At 61.3% G+C, this 17,500-nt stretch overlaps 1 non-coding gene across 1 annotated transcript; it reads right to left on the bottom strand.

The window, feature by feature from the left end:
- Positions 1–1,138: 1,138 nt before the first annotated feature.
- On the bottom strand, positions 1,139–2,953 carry LOC142794576 (small subunit ribosomal RNA). Its single transcript, XR_012892459.1, has one exon. It is a non-coding gene; the product is annotated as a small subunit ribosomal RNA (ribosomal RNA).
- Positions 2,954–17,500: the final 14,547 nt, after the last annotated feature.

Consider the following 17,500-nt stretch of genomic DNA (forward strand, 5'->3'; position numbering starts at 1 on the left):
CTGCCTACTTTAGCCAACAGGTGGAGCCAGGCGCGCCGTACTTGCGCGGCACTTCCCACGTCCACCGAAGTCGGTGCCAAGGACCACTTTCGGCGCCGGAGCCGCGTACGAGCCTACTCGAGGCGGAAGAACGAAGCCAGCAAGGGCCTGGCCGCAAGTGCGTTCAATTGTCGGGACGTCCAAGTCCCTCGTTCTTCCGTGCTTCCTCTTTCGGCAAGTCGTTGCGGCACCTTCCCAAAGCGCGCAGACCCGCTAATCGCGACGAGCGCGACGTGGCCGTGCCGCCTTTCCCTCGGCAGCAAGCAAAACGCCTGGCAACGTCGACGCTCCCCTAACCGCGATCTCGCACCGTGTTTCGTGTGGCGAATTCAAAAGCCGGCCGGCGCTGCTGCAACCATTACGGTCGGTACGCATACGCCGCGGAGGGCGGGACGGTCATCGGAGCGTGCGGTTCCTCCATCGAGTACTGCGCACCTCGGCCGTCGCATCGCCGTGCCATGACCGGCCGCGCGTCAACGCGAACCGGTGCCAGCGAGATCCCTCGCCTGCAAGAACCGACCGGCAGCCTCCGTCACCCGAGGACGCGGAGGCGCTTGCCGCGGACGGCGGGACGGTATGCACTGGTGCACAGCGGACCCGTCACATCGCCAGTTCCTTGACCGACCGCCGACGCTTGTGCCGTTCCTCTCGTACTTGGCAGTCGCCGCGCGATTGTCGGGTCTCGTTCTTGCACGCTCGAACGGTCGGGAGGGCACTCGGCTGGCGTTTCGGGAACGCGCAGCCTCGCCTTCTACCGACGTAACCACGACTCGCCGTTCGCGCTCCGCCGCTCCTGTTTACAGTACTAGGCGGTCCCGCAGCGGTCGGGTCGCGCATTTCGAGCGCTTCGAGCCACGGTGCAGTGGCGGGTCGAAAGCCGACCTATGAGTGCGTTGCGCCGTTTGTACCCGCGTCCGCCACCTGGCCGACCGTCCAAGGTCGCGGTGTTGGCGTCCGCTGGGCGCAACAATTTGTCACGGGGTGCCGCTCCACATTCAGGCAGCCCCGTGGGGAAAAGCCGACCCCGCGTCCAAACGGGGTCAGCGGCAGAAAGTGTCGGGCGCAGACGCAGCTGAGGCGCTCACCCTTCACAATCCGTTAATGATCCTTCCGCAGGTTCACCTACGGAAACCTTGTTACGACTTTTACTTCCTCTAAATGATCAAGTTTGGTCATCTTTCCAACAGACCGGCGCAACCGAAAGGCCGCGCCGGACATCGGTCCGAAGACCTCACTAAATCATTCAATCGGTAGTAGCGACGGGCGGTGTGTACAAAGGGCAGGGACGTAATCAACGCGAGCTTATGACTCGCGCTTACTGGGAATTCCTCGTTCAAGGGGAACAATTGCAAGCCCCTATCCCAATCACGAAAGAAGTTCCACGGGTTACCCAGTCTTTTCAGACAGGGATAAAGACACGCTGCTTCCTTCAGTGTAGCGCGCGTGCGGCCCCGGACATCTAAGGGCATCACAGACCTGTTATTGCTCTGTTTCGTGCGGCTAGGAGCCGCTTGTCCCTCTAAGAAGGTTGTAAGGTGCTGGGAACCCCGCACCTATTTAATAGGCTAGAGTCTCGTTCGTTATCGGAATTAACCAGACAAATCGCTCCACCAACTAAGAACGGCCATGCACCACCATCCACCGAATCAAGAAAGAGCTCTCAATCTGTCAATCCTCCCAGTGTCCGGGCCGGGTAAGTTTTCCCGTGTTGAGTCAAATTAAGCCGCAGGCTCCACTCCTGGTGGTGCCCTTCCGTCAATTCCTTTAAGTTTCAGCTTTGCAACCATACTTCCCCCGGAACCCAAATACTTTGGTTTCCCGGAAGCTGCCCGCCGAGTCATTTGAGTAACTCAGGCGGATCGCTGGTTGGCATCGTTTATGGTCAGAACTAGGGCGGTATCTGATCGCCTTCGAACCTCTGACTTTCGTTCTTGATCAATGAAAACATTCTTGGCAAATGCTTTCGCAGTAGTTCGTCTTGCGACGGTCCAAGAATTTCACCTCTAGCGCCGCAATACGAATGCCCCCGTCCGTCCCTCTTAATCATTACCTCGTATTCCAAAAACCAACAGAACAGAAACGAGGTCTTGTTCTATTATTCCATGCAAGTTTATTCAGGCGACTCGCCTGCGTTGAGCACTCTAATTTTTTCAAAGTAAAAGCACCGGCCATCTCGAGGCACACAATGAAGTGCACCAAGAAAGAACCGGCATGATGTTCAGTCCGAGCCGTCGCATCGGGTAGATGCACTACTCGTCTGGAACTGAGATCCAACTACGAGCTTTTTAACCGCAGCAGCTTTAGTATACGCTATTGGAGCTGGAATTACCGCGGCTGCTGGCACCAGACTTGCCCTCCAATTGATCCTCGTTAAAGGATTTAGAGTGTACTCATTTCAATTACGGGGCCTCAAAAGAGTCCCGTATTGTTATTTTTCGTCACTACCTCCCCGTGCCGGGAGTGGGTAATTTGCGCGCCTGCTGCCTTCCTTGGATGTGGTAGCCGTTTCTCAGGCTCCCTCTCCGGAATCGAACCCTGATTCTCCGTTACCCGTAACAACCATGGTAAGCAAGTAACCTACCATCGAAAGTTGATAAGGCAGACACTTGAAAGAAACGTCGCCGGCTCGTGGCCATGCGATCAGCACAAAGTTATCCAGAGTCACCACACAATACGGGCCGAAACCCGATCGATCTTGGTCTAATAAAAGCACCCGTTACCCAAAGGGCTCCAGGCTCACTGCATGTATTAGCTCTAGAATTGCCACAGTTATCCAAGTAGGAAGAAACGATCTAAGGAACCATAACTGATTTAATGAGCCATTCGCGGTTTCGCCTTATTTCGGCATGTACTTAGACATGCATGGCTTAATCTTTGAGACAAGCATATGATTACTGGCAGGATCAACCAGGTAATCGTTCGACTGCGCGTCCGTCCTCGCCCTCGGCGGGCCGGACGCAGTCTGTGTGCGGCGGAGGCCACCTTCAGGCGCCCCAACACGCTTATTTTGCACTCCGAGATGACGGCGTTCGAGCTCGCTACGGCACAACCTTCCCGAAAGACGAGTGGGAGCCGTGCGGCAAGAAGCACGTTCATGCTCGCTCTTTTTCGTTGCATCGACTCGGTCGCGCCGTGCGGGTTGCCCAAGCCCGCTGCACTGTCGGTGGACCGGCCGGAACTAGCAACGGAGCCGAGACTGCAAAGCCGCCAGACGACGGGTCACGCCCGCGTCTTCGGCGCTTTCGCATCTGAATCGCCCGAGGACGACACGGAACACACCTCGATATCGTGGTAAAACGGCACCGTCCGACAACCAGCCCCTAACGCATCAAGCGGATGAGGCTGCAGACGACTGCCGTGGATTCCCCTGGAGCAGACCCGAGGACACGCTTGACGAGGCCGAAGCCCGCCGCATATCAGACACCCGGTCGCTTTCGCGTACGCCGCTCACGAGAACCCCCACATAATAGCAGCGATAAGTACCCAGACCTCCTTGGGCCCTAATACGAGCGTACTCGAGAAAATTTCACCGCGGGTGTGCCCCGAAACGTGTGGCATGTTGAGCGTGCCACAAGTCTACGTCGCTCTCAAACCCGCCGAGGTCGTAGAATTTGCGACCCTACTCACGAAATTCCCACCGAGGATACGGCCGCAAACGTACCGCACCTTGGGTAGGCCACGAGTTTGTGCAACACTACGCTGACGGCACAGCACCGAGGTCGTGCGCGCACGCACGGGAAAATTCCGCCGCGGTTTCTGCCGAAAACGTGAGGCACCACGACTCTCCGCAAGTTCGCGTCGACTGCGAAAGACCGAAGTCGTGAACGACGTGTCCGCTACTCGCCGCCGACACGCTGGACACCAAACGTACAACGACTCGACGGCGTCGTAGAGGCCCACGACGCGGTTTTCCTTAACGACGTCTCGGCGTGGCACCGACAGGTTAGAACGGCCGACCAACGTTCCCTGTCCGCCGTTCGGCTCAGTCGAAGGGCTCGGCGACTTCGGCAACGCTGCGAAGCCGCACGGTGACGCACGCCATGTCCCCATTTTTTTTTTTCTTTCTGCGTCTGCCGGGGTGCCCCTATAATAGCAGCGATAAGCACCCAGACCGCCGTGGGTCGCTCGCCCCGGCTGACGTGGTTTTTCGTACTCCTGCGGCGGTCGCCGTCAAGCACGTCCAAATACGCTACTTTCGTGGGCGCATTCACGCTCTTTCGCTTCGCCGGAGTGCCAGCACTCACTCTGCCAAAAACGGCGAACATCCGAGCGGCGGTTCCCACTTTTGCGTCGGCGTCGCAAACCCCGCCCCGGCAGACGAGGTTTGCCGTACTCGTGCGACGGTGGCCGGCGGGCACGTCGAAAGACGCCGATATCGTGCGCGAATTGGCGCACCTTGGCTTCACCGGAGTGCCGCCACTGACTCCTCCAAAAACGGCGAAGATCCGAGCGGCGCTTCCCACTTTCGCATCGGCGTCCCGAACTCCGCCCCGGCTGACGCGGTTTACCGTACTCGTGCGACGGTCGCCGGCGAGCACGTGGAAAGACGCCGATATCGTGCCCGAATCGGCTCCGTTCGGCTTCGCCGGAGTGCCAGCACTGGCTCGGCGAAAGACGACGAACATCCGAGCGACGGTTCTCACTATTGCGTACGCGTCGCAAACCCCGCCCCGGCAGACGCACTTTGCCGTACTCGTGCGACGGTCGCCGGCGAGCACGTAGAAAGACGCCGATATCGTGCCGGAATCGGCCCCGTTTGGCTTCGCCGGAGTGCCAGCACTCACTCGGCCACAAACGGCGAACATCCGAGCGGCGGTTCCCACTTAGCCGTCGGCGTCCCGAACTCCGCCCCGGCAGACGCGGTTGCCGAGCTCGTGCGACTAGCGACCGCGAAGCCGTCTCGCGACGCCGCTTTCGTGCGCGGCTCCCACTGCGACCTGGGTCACCCGAGGTCGACGAGCAAAAAAGAATGTCGAAAAAAATTTTTTTTTTTTTTGCGTCTGCCGGGGTGCCCCTATAATAGCAGCGATAAGCACCCAGACCGCCATGGGTCGCTCGCCCCGGCTGACGTGGTTTTTCGTTTTCCTGCGGTGGTCGTCGTCAAGCACGTCCAAACACGCCACTTTCGTGGGCGCATTCGCGCTCTTTCGCTTCGCCGGAGTGCCAGCACTCACTCTGCCAAAAACGGCGAACATCCGAGCGGCGGTTCCCACTTTTGCGTCGGCGTCGCAAACCCCGCCCCGGCAGACGAGGTTTGCCGTACTCGTGCGACGGTGGCCGGCGGGCACGTCGAAAGACGCCGATATCGTGCGCGAATTGGCGCACCTTGGCTTCACCGGAGTGCCGCCACTGACTCCTCCAAAAACGGCGAAGATCCGAGCGGCGCTTCCCACTTTCGCATCGGCGTCCCGAACTCCGCCCCGGCTGACGCGGTTTACCGTACTCGTGCGACGGTCGCCGGCGAGCACGTGGAAAGACGCCGATATCGTGCCCGAATCGGCTCCGTTCGGCTTCGCCGATTGCCAGCACTGGCTCGGCGAAAGACGACGAACATCCGAGCGACGGTTCTCACTATTGCGTACGCGTCGCAAACCCCGCCCCGGCAGACGCACTTTGCCGTACTCGTGCGACGGTCGCCGGCGAGCACGTAGAAAGACGCCGATATCGTGCCGGAATCGGCCCCCGTTTGGCTTCGCCGGAGTGCCAGCACTCACTCGGCCACAAACGGCGAACATCCGAGCGGCGGTTCCCACTTAGCCGTCGGCGTCCCGAACTCCGCCCCGGCAGACGCGGTTGCCGAGCTCGTGCGACTAGCGACCGCGAAGCCGTCTCGCGACGCCGCTTTCGTGCGCGGCTCCCACTGCGACCTGGGTCACCCGAGGTCGACGAGCAAAAAAGAATGTCGAAAAAATTTTTTTTTTTTTTTTTGCGTCTGCCGGGGTGCCCCTATAATAGCAGCGATAAGCACCCAGACCGCCATGGGTCGCTCGCCCCGGCTGACGTGGTTTTTCGTTTTCCTGCGGTGGTCGTCGTCAAGCACGTCCAAACACGCCACTTTCGTGGGCGCATTCGCGCTCTTTCGCTTCGCCGGAGTGCCAGCACTCACTCTGCCAAAAACGGCGAACATCCTAGTGGCGGTTCCCACTTTTGCGTCGGCGTCGCCAACCCCGCCCCGGCATACGCGGTTTGCCGTACTCGTGCGGCGGTGGCCGGCGGGCACGTCGAAAGACACCGATATCGTGCGCGAGTCGATGCTTCTTGGTCTCGCAGGAGGGCCGCCACTCACTCCTGCAAAAACGGCGAAGATCCGAGCGGCGCTTCCCACTTTTTCGTCGGCGTCGCAAACCTCGCCCCGGCAGACGCGCTTTGCCGTACTCGTGCGACGGTCGCCGGCGAGCACGTCGAAATACGCCGATATCGTGCCCGAATCGGCCCCGTTTCGCTTCGCCGGAGTGCCAGCACTCGCTCGGCCAAAGACGACGAACATCCGAGCGACGGTTCCCACTATTGCGTACGCGTCGCGAACCCCGCCCCGGCAGACGCGGTTTGCCGTACTCGTGCGGCGGTGGCCGGCGGGCACGTCGAAAGACGCCGATATCGTGCACGAATTGGCGCTCCTTGGCTTCACCGGAGTGCCAGCACTCACTCGGCCAAAAACGGCGAACATCCGAGCAGCGGTACCCACTTAGCCGTCGGCATCCCGAACTCCGCGCCGGCTGACGCGGTTGCCGAGCTCGTGCGACTAGCGACCGCGAACGCGTCTCGCGACGCCGCTTTCGTGCGCGGCTCCCATTGCGACCTGGGTTACCCGAGCTCGACCAGCAAAAAAGAAGGTCGAAAATTTTTTTTTTTTTTTCTGCGTCTGCCGGGTGCCCCTATAATAGCAGCGATAAGCACCCAGACCGCCGTGTGTCGCTCGCCCCGGCTGACGTGGTTTTTCGTACTCCTGCAGCGGTCGCCGTCACGCACGTCCAAATACGCCACTTTCGTGGGCGCATTCGCGCTCTTTCGCGTCGCCGGAGTGCCAGCACTCACTCTGCCAAAAACGGCCAACATCCGAGCGGCGGTTCCCACTTTTGCGTCGGCGTCGTAAACCCCGCCCCGGCAGACGCGGTTTGCCCTACTCGTGCGACGGTCGCCGGCGAGCGCGTCGAAAGACGCCGATATCGTGCGCTAATTGGCGCTCCCTGGCTTCTCCGGAGTGCCGCCACTCACTCCTCCAAAAACGGCGAAGATCCGAGCGGCGTTCTCCACTTTCGCATCGGCGTCCCGAACTTCCGCCCGGGCTGACGCGGTTTACCGTACTCGTGCGACGGTCGCCGGCGGGCACGTCGAAAGACGCCGATATCGTGCCGTAATCGGCCCCGTTTGGCTTCGCCCGTGTGCCAGCACTCACTCGGCCAAAAACGGCGAACATCCGAGCAGCGTTTCCCACTTTCGCATCGGCGTCCCGAAGCCCGCCCCGGCAGACGCGGTTTGCCCTACTCGAGCGACGGTCGCCGGCGATCACGTCGAAAGGCGCCGAATTCGTGCACGAATCGATGCTTCTTGGTCTCGCAGGAGGGCCGCCACTCACTCCTGCAAAAACGGCGAAGATCCGAGTTGCGCTTCCCACTTTTTCGTCGGCGTCCCGAACTACGCCCCGGCTGACGCGGTTTACCGTACTCGTGCGACGGTCGCCGGCGGGCACTTCAAAATACGCCGATTTCGTGGGCGCATTCACGCTGTTTCGCTTCCCCGGAGTGCCAACACTCACTCTGCCGAAAGCGGCGATCATCCGAGCGGCGGTTCCCACTTTTGCGTCGGCTTCGCAAACGGCGCCCCCGGCAGACGCGCTCGTGCGACGTACTCGTGCGACGGTCGCCGGCGAGCACGTCGAAAGACGCCGATATCGTGCTCGAATCGACCCCGTTTCGCTTCGCCGGAGTGCTGCCAGTCACGGCGCAGAAAACGGCGAACAAGTGTTTTTTTTTTTTTTTTTCCTAGAATTTGTGTTATAGAAGGCACATTTGATATCGGACGATAATTTTCAACTTTATCACGCGCACCGATTTTCGTGTAGAGGTTGCAAGTTTATGGGAATTTCTCCACTTGGAATAATGCGATTTAGTAGTACTACGAGAACTTCATGGATGTACTCAAGGGTACGGGGCAAGTCAGTTACGTCAACACCTGCAGATTTTTTACACTTCAAACTGAAAATTGTTGGTTGTGAGTCCTCGTGTGATATTAAAGGCCGATTCGCTAACACATAGAACAAAGAAAGAAAGGAAGAAAAAACGCCCGCGCTCGCTCAAGAAACCTGGGTTCGCAACAAGTGGCAACAACAAGCAACCGAGCGAGTGCGCCAAAACCCGTGGCGGCCGAACAAACGCGAAGTCCCAACCGCGTCAGCCGGGGCGGCACGGGACAGGAAAAATCACTTCAGCCGGGGCGGCGGGGCACCGAATAAACCTCGTCACCTCGTCGCAGGATAAAAGAGGAAACAAAAAGTCTAAACAGCGTCTGCTGGAGCGAATGCGTAATAAAACAACAACAACAACAAAAAAAAAAAACACCCGCGCTCAAGAAGTCTGCAATCACCACAAAAGGCGACTGTGACCGAGCAGCGTCAGCCGGGGCCGTGCGGAAACGGAAAAACCGCGACTACCGGGGCGTCGAGGCACCGAAAAATCCACTTCAGCCGCGGCGAAAAAAAAAAACAAAAAGAAAGACGGAGGGGGGGGGGGGGAACCACGTCTGCCGGGGCGAAGGAAAAAAAAAAAACGCGTCTGCCGGGGCGAGCCCGGGTGCGGCACCACCGGGAAAACTGTGGCAAACAGACATGGCGATCGAGTGAGTGGGCCGCCAGCCAGGCTCAGCCAAAAAGTGCAAAGTCCGAACTGCGTCAGCCGGGGCGGCAAAAACCACGTCAGCCGGGGCGGCGCAAAAAACCGCGTCTGCCGGGGCGGCACGAAACCGCGTCAGCCGGGGCGGCGCGAAAACTGCGTCAGCCGGGGCGAAAGAAAAAAAAAAAAAAAACGCGTCTGCCGGGGCGAGCCCGGGTGCGGCACCACCGGGAAAACTGTGGCAAACAGACATGGCGATCGAGTGAGTGGGCCGCCAGCCAGGCACAGCCGAAAAGTGCAAAGTCCGAACCGTGTCAGCCGGGGCGGCAAAAAACCGCGTCAGCCGGGGCGGCGCAAAAAACCGCGTCTGCCGGGGCGGCACGAAACCGCGTCTGCCGGGGCGGCGCGAAAACTGCGTCAGCCGGGGCGAGCCCGGGTGCGGCACCACCGGGAAAACTGTGGCAAACAGACATGGCGATCGAGTGAGTGGGCCGCCAGCCAGGCTCAGCCAAAAAGTGCCAAGTCCGAACTGCGTCAGCCGGGGCGGCAAAAAACCGCGTCAGCCGGGGCGGCGCAAAAAACCGCGTCTGCCGGGGCGGCGCGAAAACCGCGTCTGCCGGGGCGGCGCGAAAACTGCGTCAGCCGGGGCGAAAGAAAAAAAAAACGCGTCTGCCGGGGCGAGCCCGGGTGCGGCACCACCGGGAAAACTGTGGCAAACAGACATGGCGATCGAGTGAGTGGGCCGCCAGCAAGGCTCAGCCAAAAAGTGCTAAGTCCGAACTGCGTCAGCTGGGGCGGCAAAAAACCGCGTCTGCCGGGGCGGCACGAAACCGCGTCAGCCGGGGCGGCGCGAAAACCGCGTCTGCCGGGGCGGCACGAAACCGCGTCAGCCGGGGCGGCGCGAAAACTGCGTCAGCCGGGGCGAGCCCGGGTGCGGCACCACCGGGAAAACTGTGGCAAACAGACATGGCGATCGAGTGAGTGGGCCGCCAGCCAGGCACAGCCGAAAAGTGCTAAGTCCGAACTGCGTCAGCCGGGGCGGCAAAAACCGCGTCAGCCGGGGCGGCGCGAAAACCGCGTCTGCCGGGGCGGCACGAAACCGCGTCAGCCGGGGCGGCGCGAAAACTGCGTCAGCCGGGGCGAGCCCGGGTGCGGCACCACCGGGAAAACTGTGGCTAACAGACATGGCGATCGAGTGAGTGGGCCACCAGCCAGGCTCAGCCAAAAAGTGCTAAGTCCGAACTGCGTCAGCCGGGGCGGCAAAAACCGCGTCAGCCGGGGCGGCGCAAAAAACCGCGTCTGCCGGGGCGGCACGAAACCGCGTCAGCCGGGGCGGCGCGAAAACTGCGTCAGCCGGGGCGAAAGAAAAAAAAAAAACGCGTCTGCCGGGGCGAGCCCGGGTGCGGCACCACCGGGAAAACTGTGGCAAACAGACATGGCGATCGAGTGAGTGGGCCGCCAGCCAGGCACAGCCGAAAAGTGCCAAGTCCGAACTGCGTCAGCCGGGGCGGCAAAAAACCGCGTCAGCCGGGGCGGCGCAAAAAACCGCGTCTGCCGGGGCGGCACGAAACCGCGTCAGCCGGGGCGGCGCGAAAACTGCGTCAGCCGGGGCGAGCCCGGGTGCGGCACCACCGGGAAAACTGTGGCAAACAGACATGGCGATCGAGTGAGTGGGCCGCCAGCCAGGCTCAGCCAAAAAGTGCCAAGTCCGAACTGCGTCAGCCGGGGCGGCGCAAAAAACCGCGTCTGCCGGGGCGGCGCGAAAACCGCGTCTGCCGGGGCGGCGCGAAAACTGCGTCAGCCGGGGCGAAAGAAAAAAAAAACGCGTCTGCCGGGGCGGCAAAAAACCGCGTCTGCCGGGGCGGCACGAAACCGCGTCAGCCGGGGCGGCGCGAAAACCGCGTCTGCCGGGGCGGCACGAAACCGCGTCAGCCGGGGCGAGCCCGGGTGCGGCACCACCGGGAAAACTGTGGCAAACAGACATGGCGATCGAGTGAGTGGGCCGCCAGCCAGGCACAGCCGAAAAGTGCTAAGTCCGAACTGCGTCAGCCGGGGCGGCAAAAACCGCGTCAGCCGGGGCGGCGCAAAAACCGCGTCTGCCGGGGCGAATGAAAAAAAAACAAAGAAAAAAGCCCGCGCTTAATCAAAAGAAAACAAAGAAAAAAGCTTGCGCTTAATCAAAAGAAAACAAACAAAAAAAGTTCGCGCTTAAGCCTGGCGGTGGAACCACCGGGGCAAACAGACCTGGCGATCGAGTGAGTGGGCCGCCAGCCGGGGTGAGCCAAAAAGTGCAAAGTCGGAACCGCGTCAGCCGGGGCGGCGCGAAAACCGCGTCAGCCGGGGCGGCGCAAAAACTGCGTCAGCCGGGGCGGCACGGAAAAACGAAAACCGCGTCAGCCGGGGCGGCACGGAAAAACGAAAACCACGTCAGCCGGGGCGACATCAAAATGAGGAAAAAAAAAAAAACTGCCTTAGGACACCTGCGTACACTTTCATGCGTTTGGGCATATCTCTCTGTAACACGCGCGCCCCTCGTTACGCGCGGCACTCTGTTTTCTCCGACACCCATATTTCGGCGGCATGTGGCAAGACGCCGATATCGTGCGCGAATTGGCGCACCTTGGCTTCACCGGAGTGCCGCCACTGACTCCTCCAAAAACGGCGAAGATCCGAGCGGCGCTTCCCACTTTCGCATCGGCGTCCCGAACTCCGCCCCGGCTGACGCGGTTTACCGTACTCGTGCGACGGTCGCCGGCGAGCACGTGGAAAGACGCCGATATCGTGCCCGAATCGGCTCCGTTCGGCTTCGCCGGAGTGCCAGCACTGGCTCGGCGAAAGACGACGAACATCCGAGCGACGGTTCTCACTATTGCGTACGCGTCGCAAACCCCGCCCCGGCAGACGCACTTTGCCGTACTCGTGCGACGGTCGCCGGCGAGCACGTAGAAAGACGCCGATATCGTGCCGGAATCGGCCCCGTTTGGCTTCGCCGGAGTGCCAGCACTCACTCGGCCACAAACGGCGAACATCCGAGCGGCGGTTCCCACTTAGCCGTCGGCGTCCCGAACTCCGCCCCGGCAGACGCGGTTGCCGAGCTCGTGCGACTAGCGACCGCGAAGCCGTCTCGCGACGCCGCTTTCGTGCGCGGCTCCCACTGCGACCTGGGTCACCCGAGGTCGACGAGCAAAAAAGAATGTCGAAAAAAATTTTTTTTTTTTTTGCGTCTGCCGGGGTGCCCCTATAATAGCAGCGATAAGCACCCAGACCGCCATGGGTCGCTCGCCCCGGCTGACGTGGTTTTTCGTTTTCCTGCGGTGGTCGTCGTCAAGCACGTCCAAACACGCCACTTTCGTGGGCGCATTCGCGCTCTTTCGCTTCGCCGGAGTGCCAGCACTCACTCTGCCAAAAACGGCGAACATCCGAGCGGCGGTTCCCACTTTTGCGTCGGCGTCGCAAACCCCGCCCCGGCAGACGAGGTTTGCCGTACTCGTGCGACGGTGGCCGGCGGGCACGTCGAAAGACGCCGATATCGTGCGCGAATTGGCGCACCTTGGCTTCACCGGAGTGCCGCCACTGACTCCTCCAAAAACGGCGAAGATCCGAGCGGCGCTTCCCACTTTCGCATCGGCGTCCCGAACTCCGCCCCGGCTGACGCGGTTTACCGTACTCGTGCGACGGTCGCCGGCGAGCACGTGGAAAGACGCCGATATCGTGCCCGAATCGGCTCCGTTCGGCTTCGCCGGATTGCCAGCACTGGCTCGGCGAAAGACGACGAACATCCGAGCGACGGTTCTCACTATTGCGTACGCGTCGCAAACCCCGCCCCGGCAGACGCACTTTGCCGTACTCGTGCGACGGTCGCCGGCGAGCACGTAGAAAGACGCCGATATCGTGCCGGAATCGGCCCCGTTTGGCTTCGCCGGAGTGCCAGCACTCACTCGGCCACAAACGGCGAACATCCGAGCGGCGGTTCCCACTTAGCCGTCGGCGTCCCGAACTCCGCCCCGGCAGACGCGGTTGCCGAGCTCGTGCGACTAGCGACCGCGAAGCCGTCTCGCGACGCCGCTTTCGTGCGCGGCTCCCACTGCGACCTGGGTCACCCGAGGTCGACGAGCAAAAAAGAATGTCGAAAAAAATTTTTTTTTTTTTTTTGCGTCTGCCGGGGTGCCCCTATAATAGCAGCGATAAGCACCCAGACCGCCATGGGTCGCTCGCCCCGGCTGACGTGGTTTTTCGTTTTCCTGCGGTGGTCGTCGTCAAGCACGTCCAAACACGCCACTTTCGTGGGCGCATTCGCGCTCTTTCGCTTCGCCGGAGTGCCAGCACTCACTCTGCCAAAAACGGCGAACATCCTAGTGGCGGTTCCCACTTTTGCGTCGGCGTCGCCAACCCCGCCCCGGCATACGCGGTTTGCCGTACTCGTGCGGCGGTGGCCGGCGGGCACGTCGAAAGACACCGATATCGTGCGCGAGTCGATGCTTCTTGGTCTCGCAGGAGGGCCGCCACTCACTCCTGCAAAAACGGCGAAGATCCGAGCGGCGCTTCCCACTTTTTCGTCGGCGTCGCAAACCTCGCCCCGGCAGACGCGCTTTGCCGTACTCGTGCGACGGTCGCCGGCGAGCACGTCGAAATACGCCGATATCGTGCCCGAATCGGCCCCGTTTCGCTTCGCCGGAGTGCCAGCACTCGCTCGGCCAAAGACGACGAACATCCGAGCGACGGTTCCCACTATTGCGTACGCGTCGCGAACCCCGCCCCGGCAGACGCGGTTTGCCGTACTCGTGCGGCGGTGGCCGGCGGGCACGTCGAAAGACGCCGATATCGTGCACGAATTGGCGCTCCTTGGCTTCACCGGAGTGCCAGCACTCACTCGGCCAAAAACGGCGAACATCCGAGCAGCGGTACCCACTTAGCCGTCGGCATCCCGAACTCCGCGCCGGCTGACGCGGTTGCCGAGCTCGTGCGACTAGCGACCGCGAACGCGTCTCGCGACGCCGCTTTCGTGCGCGGCTCCCATTGCGACCTGGGTTACCCGAGCTCGACCAGCAAAAAAGAAGGTCGAAAATTTTTTTTTTTTTTTCTGCGTCTGCCGGGGTGCCCCTATAATAGCAGCGATAAGCACCCAGACCGCCGTGTGTCGCTCGCCCCGGCTGACGTGGTTTTTCGTACTCCTGCAGCGGTCGCCGTCACGCACGTCCAAATACGCCACTTTCGTGGGCGCATTCGCGCTCTTTCGCGTCGCCGGAGTGCCAGCACTCACTCTGCCAAAAACGGCCAACATCCGAGCGGCGGTTCCCACTTTTGCGTCGGCGTCGTAAACCCCGCCCCGGCAGACGCGGTTTGCCCTACTCGTGCGACGGTCGCCGGCGAGCGCGTCGAAAGACGCCGATATCGTGCGCTAATTGGCGCTCCCTGGCTTCTCCGGAGTGCCGCCACTCACTCCTCCAAAAACGGCGAAGATCCGAGCGGCGTTCTCCACTTTCGCATCGGCGTCCCGAACTCCGCCCGGGCTGACGCGGTTTACCGTACTCGTGCGACGGTCGCCGGCGGGCACGTCGAAAGACGCCGATATCGTGCCGTAATCGGCCCCGTTTGGCTTCGCCCGTGTGCCAGCACTCACTCGGCCAAAAACGGCGAACATCCGAGCAGCGTTTCCCACTTTCGCATCGGCGTCCCGAAGCCCGCCCCGGCAGACGCGGTTTGCCCTACTCGAGCGACGGTCGCCGGCGATCACGTCGAAAGGCGCCGAATTCGTGCACGAATCGATGCTTCTTGGTCTCGCAGGAGGGCCGCCACTCACTCCTGCAAAAACGGCGAAGATCCGAGTTGCGCTTCCCACTTTTTCGTCGGCGTCCCGAACTACGCCCCGGCTGACGCGGTTTACCGTACTCGTGCGACGGTCGCCGGCGGGCACTTCAAAATACGCCGATTTCGTGGGCGCATTCACGCTGTTTCGCTTCCCCGGAGTGCCAACACTCACTCTGCCGAAAGCGGCGATCATCCGAGCGGCGGTTCCCACTTTTGCGTCGGCTTCGCAAACGGCGCCCCGGCAGACGCGCTCGTGCGACGTACTCGTGCGACGGTCGCCGGCGAGCACGTCGAAAGACGCCGATATCGTGCTCGAATCGACCCCGTTTCGCTTCGCCGGAGTGCTGCCAGTCACGGCGCAGAAAACGGCGAACAAGTGTTTTTTTTTTTTTTTTTCCTAGAATTTGTGTTATAGAAGGCACATTTGATATCGGACGATAATTTTCAACTTTATCACGCGCACCGATTTTCGTGTAGAGGTTTGCAAGTTTATGGGAATTTCTCCACTTGGAATAATGCGATTTAGTAGTACTACGAGAACTTCATGGATGTACTCAAGGGTACGGGGCAAGTCAGTTACGTCAACACCTGCAGATTTTTTACACTTCAAACTGAAAATTGTTGGTTGTGAGTCCTCGTGTGATATTAAAGGCCGATTCGCTAACACATAGAACAAAGAAAGAAAGGAAGAAAAAACGCCCGCGCTCGCTCAAGAAACCTGGGTTCGCAACAAGTGGCAACAACAAGCAACCGAGCGAGTGCGCCAAAACCCGTGGCGGCCGAACAAACGCGAAGTCCCAACCGCGTCAGCCGGGGCGGCACGGGACAGGAAAAATCACTTCAGCCGGGGCGGCGGGGCACCGAATAAACCTCGTCACCTCGTCGCAGGATAAAAGAGGAAACAAAAAGTCTAAACAGCGTCTGCTGGAGCGAATGCGTAATAAAACAACAACAACAACAAAAAAAAAAAACACCCGCGCTCAAGAAGTCTGCAATCACCACAAAAGGCGACTGTGACCGAGCAGCGTCAGCCGGGGCCGTGCGGAAACGGAAAAACCGCGACTACCGGGGCGTCGAGGCACCGAAAAATCCACTTCAGCCGCGGCGAAAAAAAAAAACAAAAAGAAAGACGGAGGGGGGGGGGGGAACCACGTCTGCCGGGGCGAAGGAAAAAAAAAAAACGCGTCTGCCGGGGCGAGCCCGGGTGCGGCACCACCGGGAAAACTGTGGCAAACAGACATGGCGATCGAGTGAGTGGGCCGCCAGCCAGGCTCAGCCAAAAAGTGCAAAGTCCGAACTGCGTCAGCCGGGGCGGCAAAAACCACGTCAGCCGGGGCGGCGCAAAAAACCGCGTCTGCCGGGGCGGCACGAAACCGCGTCAGCCGGGGCGGCGCGAAAACTGCGTCAGCCGGGGCGAAAGAAAAAAAAAAAAAAAACGCGTCTGCCGGGGCGAGCCCGGGTGCGGCACCACCGGGAAAACTGTGGCAAACAGACATGGCGATCGAGTGAGTGGGCCGCCAGCCAGGCACAGCCGAAAAGTGCAAAGTCCGAACCGTGTCAGCCGGGGCGGCAAAAAACCGCGTCAGCCGGGGCGGCGCAAAAAACCGCGTCTGCCGGGGCGGCACGAAACCGCGTCTGCCGGGGCGGCGCGAAAACTGCGTCAGCCGGGGCGAGCCCGGGTGCGGCACCACCGGGAAAACTGTGGCAAACAGACATGGCGATCGAGTGAGTGGGCCGCCAGCCAGGCTCAGCCAAAAAGTGCCAAGTCCGAACTGCGTCAGCCGGGGCGGCAAAAAACCGCGTCAGCCGGGGCGGCGCAAAAAACCGCGTCTGCCGGGGCGGCGCGAAAACCGCGTCTGCCGGGGCGGCGCGAAAACTGCGTCAGCCGGGGCGAAAGAAAAAAAAAAACGCGTCTGCCGGGGCGAGCCCGGGTGCGGCACCACCGGGAAAACTGTGGCAAACAGACATGGCGATCGAGTGAGTGGGCCGCCAGCAAGGCTCAGCCAAAAAGTGCTAAGTCCGAACTGCGTCAGCTGGGGCGGCAAAAAACCGCGTCTGCCGGGGCGGCACGAAACCGCGTCAGCCGGGGCGGCGCGAAAACCGCGTCTGCCGGGGCGGCACGAAACCGCGTCAGCCGGGGCGGCGCGAAAACTGCGTCAGCCGGGGCGAGCCCGGGTGCGGCACCACCGGGAAAACTGTGGCAAACAGACATGGCGATCGAGTGAGTGGGCCGCCAGCCAGGCACAGCCGAAAAGTGCTAAGTCCGAACTGCGTCAGCCGGGGCGGCAAAAACCGCGTCAGCCGGGGCGGCGCGAAAACCGCGTCTGCCGGGGCGGCACGAAACCGCGTCAGCCGGGGCGGCGCGAAAACTGCGTCAGCCGGGGCGAGCCCGGGTGCGGCACCACCGGGAAAACTGTGGCTAACAGACATGGCGATCGAGTGAGTGGGCCACCAGCCAGGCTCAGCCAAAAAGTGCTAAGTCCGAACTGCGTCAGCCGGGGCGGCAAAAACCGCGTCAGCCGGGGCGGCGCAAAAAACCGCGTCTGCCGGGGCGGCACGAAACCGCGTCAGCCGGGGCGGCGCGAAAACTGCGTCAGCCGGGGCGAAAGAAAAAAAAAAAACGCGTCTGCCGGGGCGAGCCCGGGTGCGGCACCACCGGGAAAACTGTGGCAAACAGACATGGCGATCGAGTGAGTGGGCCGCCAGCCAGGCACAGCCGAAAAGTGCCAAGTCCGAACTGCGTCAGCCGGGGCGGCAAAAAACCGCGTCAGCCGGGGCGGCGCAAAAAACCGCGTCTGCCGGGGCGGCACGAAACCGCGTCAGCC

Source organism: Rhipicephalus microplus, unplaced genomic scaffold (assembly GCF_043290135.1).
Source record: "Rhipicephalus microplus isolate Deutch F79 unplaced genomic scaffold, USDA_Rmic scaffold_456, whole genome shotgun sequence".
Classification (NCBI taxonomy): Eukaryota; Metazoa; Arthropoda; class Arachnida; order Ixodida; family Ixodidae; genus Rhipicephalus; species Rhipicephalus microplus.